We start from the raw sequence: 10,137 nt of genomic DNA, 5'->3' as shown, positions 1-10,137 counted from the left end.
GAAAGTGGCCGTCTAGGGCAGGAGAGCTGCCAGCCTGGCCACCCAGGACCAGGTGTGCATGAAAATCAAGGGGGTCCACTGAGACCCCCGACACTGAGCCCTGAGCTTACAATGGCCGTCCTGGGTCAGACCAAAGGTCCATCTAGCCCAGTAGCCTGTCTGCCGACAGCGGCCAACCCTAGGGACCCTGGAGGGGATGGACCGAAGACAGTGACCAAGCCATTTGTCTCGTGCCATCCCTCTCCAGCCTTCCACAAACTTTGGGCAGGGACACCACTCCTACCCTCTGGCTAATAGGACTCCATGGCCCCAACCTCCATCACTTTATCTCACTTCCCTTTAAACTCTGTTCTAGTTCTAGCCTTCACAGCCTCCTGCAGCAAGGAGTTCCACAGGTTAACTATTTGCTTTGTCAAGAACAACAACTTTCTCTTACTAGTTTCAAGCCTGCTACCCATTCCTTTCCTTTGGTGTCCTCTAGTCCTTCTTTATGGAAACTCAGGAAGAACTTTTCTGAATGCACCCTCTCCACCCAACCCCTGTTTTAGAGACCTCTATCCTGTCCCCTCTCCGTCTCCTCTTTTCTAAGCTGAACAGTCCCAGTCTCTGTAGCCTTTCTTCATCTGGGACCTGTTCCCAACCCCTGATCATGTTAGTTGCCCTCCCCTCTCCCAGCCTCTCTCTTCCCCTCTCCCACCTCCTTTTCCCAGTCTCCCCCAGTTTTTTTCAATAAAGACAGAGTCAATGTTGGAAGAAACGTTATCTTTATTTTGTACATCAATAAGAAGGGGGGCTAGGGAAGGGTAAGTGGAAGGAGGTGAGGGAGGAATGGGGTACGAGCCCCCGATGGGGAGGACTGGGCTGGCTCTGAGGGCTTCTGGGGGTGGAAGCTCTCCTGCAGCCCCCCAATTACTCCCTCTCCCCAGATGGCAGCCTGTGGCAAGTGCAGCCGGGCTGATGGCCGAGTGGTGTGATGTGCCCAGTGTGGGCACTCAGGGCACTCCAAGCCAGAACTTCTTTGCAAGCGGGGCACCCCTTAGAACTGTGTGTCCAGGGTGGGGGTCGGGACCCTTTAAGCGCAGCCCTCGGCTAGCCTGAGACAGCATCTCCATGCTCTAAGTCCTCCTTTTATGCCCTGCCGGCACTGCTTCCGGCCATCCTTAAGCCCTGTTCAGAGTCCACTCAATGTGGACTTACTAGTTCGAACTAGCAAAACGCTAGTTCGAACTAATTTTTAGTTCTAGATGCGTTAGTTCGAACTAGCTTAGTTCGAATTAACTAATTCGAACTAAGTTAGTTCGAACTAGCGCTGTAGTGTAGACGTACCCTTAGTTCGGATTAACTTTAAACTGCCACGTGTAGCCACGGGCAGTTCGTTAGAACTAAGGGGGATTTAAAAATGGCGGCCGGACGGGAACATGTAAATAAAATTCAGGATATTTAAATCCCAGGCTTTATTTGCAACTCTGGTTGCCTGATTTGCCTACCTAGCTCGAATTAACGAGCTAGTGTAGACATACCCTGAGTGAGGCTGTATATTCACCATTAGGTGGCACAAAGAGAGTCATCCCCCCTTCCCTCCCAACCGCCAAAAATAGTCGGATCTCAGTTGCTTAGGGATTTAAAAGATGACAAAACTATGCAAAATATTTAAGTATTCAGTAAGGAACAACCCTACTTTGACATAAACATGATGACAGACTAGATGTCATGGTTATTTAGTAAACTAAGACGTTCACCAAATCATGGCAGGAAATAAATTATTGACATGGATTGAACAGGATCATTAGTTTAGAGAAATCATTATCTAGATTTATTAGGCACTTACTAATATTTCCCTTTATGATTTCAGATTGCTCAATCAGTAATTTGTCAAATCTGTTTTACCCTATATGCATACTTTACAAACAAGCCTGAATGGAGAAAACCAGGACCCTCAGTGCAGATCCACAGAGGGCTTGTGGTTCTGTTTACAGGATCAGGGCCCAAGAGACTAACCAGCTGAATAAAGGACAAAATTACATGGAATACCAGCAAGTAAGTGGCTTATCTTCCCAACTTCAGACCATAATGAAGTCAATTGTACAGTTCACAGTGTGAAATAGGAATTCTTAAACATCTTATTGTTTCATGAGTGTTATATATGTATAACAATGGTTTGATTCCGGTCAATGAAATCTTCAACTAAAGACTCAGGAAAAAATTTATGAAGCACATTAACTTTGTAGTTTCCAAGTTTTGTGAACAATAGTCTTCATTCAAATGGAAATTGAAACCATTGCCTGATAAACGCTGTGTTGAAAAAGTCCTTGTTTTAAAATATGGTATAAAATATATTTTAAACTATAATAAGCACATAAAAATTTTAAACATTAATTCTAGGAACAATGCTAGAAAATAGCTAATTATCTCTTCATATCAGTTTGTAAATAGATAAACAACCAGAACAACATTTTCACTTTGGTGAATGGTAATAAAACATTTGCCAGAACATATGATAATTCACTGGTATTACTATTTCAGTCTATTAAATTCAGTAAGGTGTTTCAGTATAAGTGGATTATAGAAACAATGAGCTACCATTAGAATGAAACATTCATGGAAAATGTGATACATTTCAATTTCAATTGCCATTTAGTGGTATTAACTCAAGGATAAGTCGTTTCTTTTTTCTCCACTCTCACACACCTTGGTATTACTCTGAATTTTTAAAAATATTTTAAAATATTTTTGTGAAGAGTTCAAAACAAAAATGTATGAAAAGCTAATGTTGTCCAAATGTCCTTGTTGACTGAAGAGGATATGGGCAATATTCTAACTCTGTAGTGAGAGAAGTTAATGATTATTTGAAGTCCACAGGAGCCTTCAGTAATTTCAAGGCGCTTTTGATCAGGCCCAATGTGTTGTGCAATAGATACTCTCTTTAAATAGTTGTTACAGGGTTTTAGCTTAATCGCAGCTAAGTCACATGATTAACTCAAACATGTTAGTTTTGATCACAAATATTTGTACTGTACAAATGACAAAAATAGTATTTTTCAATTCACCTCACAAGTATTGCAATGTAATCCCTTTATTGTTGAAATGCATCTTACAAATGTGGACTTATTACATAACTACACTCAAAAATAAAACAATGTAGAATTTTAGGCTACATCTATGAGTTCGGCAAAAAATATGCAAATGAGGGACCCATTTACATGGATCGTGATCTCATTTGCACATTGTCTGCCAATCCATTTTTGCACTGTTTTTTGTGCAGACACAAGCAGCGTGGACGTTTTATTTTTGTGCAAAAGCCCCTTGTGGAAAAAGGAGGTTTTGCGTAAAAAGAAAATGTCCACACTGCTTGTTTCTGCACAAAAACAGATTAGCAGAAAATATGCAAATGAAATGGACTCATGCAAATGAGTCCCTCATTTACATGTTTTGCCAAGAAAACTTGTAGTGTAAATGTAGCCTTAGAGCCTACAAGTCCACTCAGTCCTACTTCTTATTCAGCCAATCGCTAAAACAGTTTTGGTTACATTTAAAGGAGATAAAGTTAACAAGCATTCTGAGGACACTTTTGTAGGTGGCATTGTGATATATATGTGCCATATATGCTAAACATTCATATGCCTCTTCATGCTTCAACCATAATTCCAGAAAACATGCTTTCATGGTGATGTCTCCTGCTTCATGGTTTTATTCACATTGACAGGTTTTGTGTTCTAGTAATTTTGCCTACTTATTTTAGATAAGCCTCCAACCAAATATATTCTTTTGGCTTAGAGTCTGTATTTGGTGCTTCCCTGTGTCCTTCCATGCTTCACCTAACTTACACAATTACACAGTTGTCAGTAGAGCCTCTTTCTTGGCTCCTGTGTTCCTGATCCAAAGTCTTGGTTACTAGATTCTAGGCCTATTGCTGCTTTCATGTTAGAGGCCCCTATTCAGGCCTGATAACTCCATATTACCGACCCTCAACTTACTACAAGTGGGTGTACTAAATTGTCAAGGAGGCACCAATCACCTGCAATCTCTGCACTGGCACCAGAGCTCTAATCAGTTTAGTGCAGAGGGGAGTGAGTGTTTGGAGGGCAAGCTCATTGCACAGTCCCCTGGTGTGGTCAAGGACTACTAGAGAGGGCAGAATACCTGGGTTGGCCACCGTGGAGTCCTGAACTGCTTCTCTCCAGTGTGCATATTTGCCTTTTTTCGATTTTCCAGCAATTCAGATTGTCCATTAGTACAAAAGGGGAAAGACTATTGTCCTAGCTCCCCTTTGCGCCACCTATGTTTGCAGCTCTACTTCCTGCAGCGAATAATCGCTAAGCTGAAAACTGAGCAACAATCTAGTGATGAGACATTCAGGGGAAAAAAACAACAACAATGATTCTGTAGCACCTTAGAGAAAATAAAATGTATAAATAGTATTATGATTCTTTGGGGGCTGCAACCCATTTCTTCAAATGACAAAAAAATCAGTGACCAAAATCAATGCATTACTTACCTCGTGAAAGGGGGGTACCTAATTAGTAAGGGAACATACTTGCTTGTTTATGTCTTAGAACCAACTACAAAACAAAGATAGTAACTCAGTGACCATCATGATAGCTTAAAGTAGCCTTGAAACTTTAAAAAAAAATTGTTTTGTTAACTGGACTTTGTACTGTATCTTCCAAGTTACTGATTTCATGCATAGTGAGAAACCACTTTCCAGCTTCAATTGAGATGGCCATTTTTACCAGTGCTTTGCCAAGTTCATAATGTTCTATGACATTTACCTTGCTTGCTCACATAGCAGGGGAGACTACAAACAGGTTGCCATCTACCACCCCTGCAACTGGAGATTCATGATGTAGCTGGGCAATACTGTCAGCAATGTTAAGATCTAGATATTTAGGCCTGCCTCCTATGGCCTATAGTTACGCTGGCTATATGTCCCGATATTTATGGGCTGTTCTCAAATTTAAATACCGTACTCTATCCCAGAGTCCCCATCAAGTAGTGAAGTGTCCCAGAACCTCCCTTCAGATCTGCTATCAAATCTCCCCTCACTTTTCTCTTCTGCTTACTAAATAGACCCAACTACCTCAGCCTCTTCTCATAGGTCATATACTCCAGCCCCCTAATGTTTTTGGCTGCCCTCCACTGGATCCTCTCCAATGCATCCACATCCTTCCTGTAATTGGGGGCCCAGAACTGGATACACTACTCCAGATGTGGCCTCACGAGAGCCAAGTAAAGAGGAATAACCACATCTCTGGATCGACTGGCAATGCTCTTCTTAATGCAACCTAATATGCCATTAGCCTTCTTGGCTACAAGGGCACACTGTTGACTCACATCCAGCTTCTCATCCACTGTAATCCCCAGGTCCTTTTCTACAGAACTGCTACTTAGCTAGTCGGTCCCCAGCCTGTAACAATACTCGAGATACTTCCGTCCCAAGTGCAGGACTCTACACTTGCCCTTGTTGAACCTCATCGGATTTCTTGTGGCCCAATCCTCCAATCTGTCTAAGTCACTCTGGCTCTGCCCTCCAGTGTATCTACCGCTCCCCTTAGCTTAGTGTCATCTGCAAAGTTGCTGAGGGTGCAATTCATCCCCTCACCCAAGTCATTAACAAAGATATTGAACAAAACTGGTCCAGGAACCGATCATTGGGACACTCCGCTAGAAACTGACTGCCATCGAGCCGTTGATCACTACCCGCTGGGCCCGACCTCCCAGCCGGCTTTCTATCCATCTTACAGTCCGTTTATCCAATCCACATTCCCTTAACTTGCTGGCAGGAATATTGTGGGAGACCGTATCAAAAGCCTTGCTAAAGTCAAGGTATATCACATCCACTGACTTTCCCATATCCACAGAGCCAGTTACCTCATCATAGAAGCTAATCAGATTGGTCAGGCACGACTTGCCCTTCATGAATCCATGCTGACTATTCTTGATCACCTTTCCCTCTTCCAAGTGCTTTAAAATGGATTACTTAAGGATCCCTTCCATGATTTTTCTGGGGACTGATGTAAGACAGGCCTACAGTTCCCTAGATCGTCCTTCTTCCCTTTCTTAAAGATGGGCACTACATTTGCCTTTTTCCAATCACCCGGGATCTCTCCCAATCTCCATGGCTTTTCAAAGATAATGGCCAAATGCTCCTCAATGACATTTGCCAACTCCCTCAGTACCCTCAGATGTATTAAGTCTGGACCTATGGATTTATGTACTTTTAGCTTTTCTAAATAGTTCCTAATCTGTTTTCCCCACCAAGGGCTGTCCACCTTCATCCCATATTGCATCACTTAGTGCATTAGTCTGGGAGCTGACCTTGTCCGTGAAGACAGAGGCAAAGAAAGCATTGAGTACTTCAGCTTTCCCCACATAATCTATCACTAGGTTACCTCCCTCATCCAGTAGGGGCCCTACACCCCCTATGATCACCTTCTTCTTGCTAACATGCCTGTAGAAACCTCTCTTGTTGTTCTTCACATCCTTTGCGAGTTGCAATTGCAATTGCGTTTTGCTTTCCGGATAACTCCCCTGCATTCTTGAGCTATACATTTATACCTCTCCCTAGTCACCTGTCCAAGTTTCCACTTTTTGTACTTAAATTCACGAAGGGTTTCCCCAGTCAGCCAATCTGGTTTATAAGATATTTATTAATAATTTGGGTGCCACAGTGGCACATGTCTGAACAAGCACACACGAACTCAGTACTGGTATACAAGACAAAATTCACTCTGGTCGTGGCAGGAAAAAAAATCTTAGAGGGAACACTTCCCCCAGTCTCTCTCCCCAAGTTACTGCAATGCAAGTTGGGTTAATGCAATTGCATAGTAGTTATATGGGGAGCTCTGTGGGGGCCAAACCCATCCCTAGTGGTAAGACGACATGGGAAGAGCTCTTAGAGGGGTTACATGACACCCTTTACTTCTGGATATGTCCATCTTGACCCCGGGTGTACTACCTCCAGGGGTGGGATTTCTTTTGGCACGGGGTGTGGCTAACATGTCCCTAATTTTGGTTAAAAAAAATTCTGATTCTTTGTTCTTACCTATCTGAAGCTGAGCCTTTAGGTTAAGTAGATGAGGACTTTCCAAACTAGATATATTGAAATAAGGCAATTTGGGGGTGGGAGGTGTTAAAAAGGCCATCCCATCTATCCCCTCAAATAAAGGGAAGAGTCTAGAAGATTTAAAGGAAACTTAGGTTGATAGCTTCCTGCCCAACAAGGACTCACTTATCAATAGTTGGGTTGTAATATCCTTATTGTTTTGTCATTATGCTTGCGGTCTCCCTATTGTGTATCTGTATGGTTCTCTCTGGTTTTTGAGTGTTTCTGTCTCCTATATAACTAATTTTACTGTGCGTAAATCAATTAATGTGGTGGGATATAATTGGTTATACAATCACATTACAATATTATTAGGACTGATTGGTTAAATTTCAGTAGAACGATTGCTGAAGGCATAGCTGTAAATATTCCTCCCTCTCCCTATACATAAGTGTGGAAAAAAAGGAAAAGAATCTGGTTTCATGCTTGCTGGAAGTTAACCCCAATAAACATTGAATTATTTGCATCTCCAGACTTCAGGTGTTGCTGTTCAAGTGAGGATCAGAGAAGTGGGAGGGTGAAGGGATGAGCAGCCTATGAAACCTGGGCAGCTCCAGCACTTTTCATCCTATACATCAGCAATATTCCCCCAACAGCCTCTCGCAAGTTCCTGTGCACAAGTAACATTGTGCTGGCTACTCAGTATTCCTCAGCTGAAACCTCAGGAATGGTTCTAGGATGAGACCTAAAACCCCAGGAATCTATGTCAAGGCATGGCAGTTAAAGCAAAATGTCTTAAAACAATGGTGCTTTCCATTTGATAATATCCAGGTCCAGAAGACATTAAAAATCAATTTCTATATCAAGTCATCAATGGGTTACTTGATACAGATCATAGTTTGTGGTACCTGAAGAGAACCCTGAATGCAAGCCACCTTCAACATACCAAAAGGAGCACTGTGCCCCAGCTTGGGCTAGAAGCACACAACATTTTAGTGGATATGGAAAGTCTTTAATAGTTTATACTGACCAATTTTCAAGTTGTTAGCCAAACAGTAGTCCAGTATTATTTTTAATCTTTTTGTATCTTATACTACTAGATGCTGTTAAGGATATTTAATACATGTCTAATAAAAGTAAATTATTGAATTATTTTTTCATTTAATAATAAAAAAGATCCTAGGAAAATAGTACAAGTAGTCAGTTAAGCAATTGCTTTGTTTTGTATCTTGTCCTACTCTATTTTGCCAACAGCTCCTTCCTAAACAAACGAACCAACCTGCCCGCCCCCTACCCAACTTCACAAACAAGCACAACATACTAGAAACTGTAAAGGACTCCACATTGGCACAGAACAAAATATGATAATTTTTGTGTTTCAAGAAGTTGAATGGGGCTAGAAAACAGTTTCTGCGTAGTTTGTATTAGTAAAAGTACTGCTATGCACGGGATAACAGCATTACTGCTACGTGGACAAATTTGCAGTATAGGGACGGCCTTAGGCAGGCATACTCTGCCAAATTACAAAAGCCACATCTTGCTAAGCTCCCTAACCAACCACTTGGCTATTCCTTTGAAGACAGCCTTGTTTTCTTTAATTACCGAAAGTTCTACAAGGATTTCAAGGTGTCCTTTGCTAAAGCCTGAGATAGAGAATGAAGAGACTGAATATAAGGAAAAGAAACATTTTAAGAAGAGAACAGATCAGATGTCCCTTGACCTCCAAGGTACTTTACTGGAACCTATCTATGCATAGTCTCAAAGCAACAGGCCATTTGCATCCCCAGCACCTGTAAAAATAGAGATGAGCTAGAGCTGAAATGCCTTTTCCACTTAAAAAATAAGAATTTACAGTACAAGATTTTTCAGTTGATCTGACTTGCAAATTCCCTAGAAATTCAGGCTGAGAATTCAGTTCCTAAGCTAAGTACCCCAAAATTACTATCTGAGAATGGACTAAGTATAGTATATTCTCATCTGCATTTAGTATTGTACTGCAGTGGCAATGAAATCAGTGTGGGATGGGATGGGGTGAGGGGGAAATAAAGTATGTTAATAGTAATTTTACAGCATTTTTTCCTTCTTCTCCTAAACTACCCTGAAATAAAATAATGAAGGTGGCATCTGTACAACTGTGTATAGAGCTATATTATTCTGAATATTTAGCTGCTTTGCTAGCCTGTACAATAAAGAGAAATAGGCTTTATTAAAATGAACAACAACAAAAAAACCAACAACACTCTCCCAAATACTTCACATGCAAAATCTTGAAAGCAACAAAGAATAGTTTTGTTGTTGAAAGGAAGAAATGGAAGCATAGTAGAGACTTGCAAAAAAAAAAAAAGTCAAATAGAATAATGAGAAATCTTTGTTCTTTTATGGTTTATACATTTTATGGTCCCACTTTTCTTTGCTTTTATTAATTATTTACTAGAAAATAATGGTGAACACATTGTCTGCAGATTGTGCGCAAACAGTTGCAACTATTCACACTCTACATTACAAAATATTTGGTTGATTCTGATAGGATATGGAAATAGAATGTGGGACCTCTTCCTCAATTAAATGACTCAATTAAATACGGTAACTTCTCAGACTTTTTTTTAGCACAAATACTTGTGCTTATGAATTTAACATTTGCTTAACACATTTTCCATTTCTATGATTATCCTCTGACTTTAATATTTAAGTCCTAGAATATTCATGGAGGGCAAACAGATGGGAAGCAAATGAATGTAAAAATTCTAGTCTGTATTTATGGGAAATGTTTATATGCCCACTTCTACAAGACCCTGCTCCTGCGTGATCTGAGTCAGTGAGAGCTTTGTCATTGACTTAGAAGGGATAATAATGAGTCCTAAAACCTGTAGAAAAGGCAGCTGTCTGTAATTTTTGCAACTCTAACTTGAAAGCAGGGAAGAAAAGTCAGGTGTTAAGTGCGTGCACGTGCATGTGCACAGACACAGGTTAATGTTTCTGGCTCAGATACTGCTGCAAGCACCTAGAGTCAATAAGTACATTGCATTTTGACAACAAAAGATGTTTATTAGTGGTCTTGGGTAGGGCTGGTAGTAGCTTTAAGAAAGACCTTGATG

The sequence above is a fragment of the Pelodiscus sinensis genome, chromosome 8, assembly GCF_049634645.1.
Source record: "Pelodiscus sinensis isolate JC-2024 chromosome 8, ASM4963464v1, whole genome shotgun sequence".
NCBI lineage: Eukaryota > Metazoa > Chordata > Testudines > Trionychidae > Pelodiscus > Pelodiscus sinensis.
The sequence above is the reverse complement of the archived record's forward strand: the minus strand, read 5'-3'. Positions refer to the sequence as shown.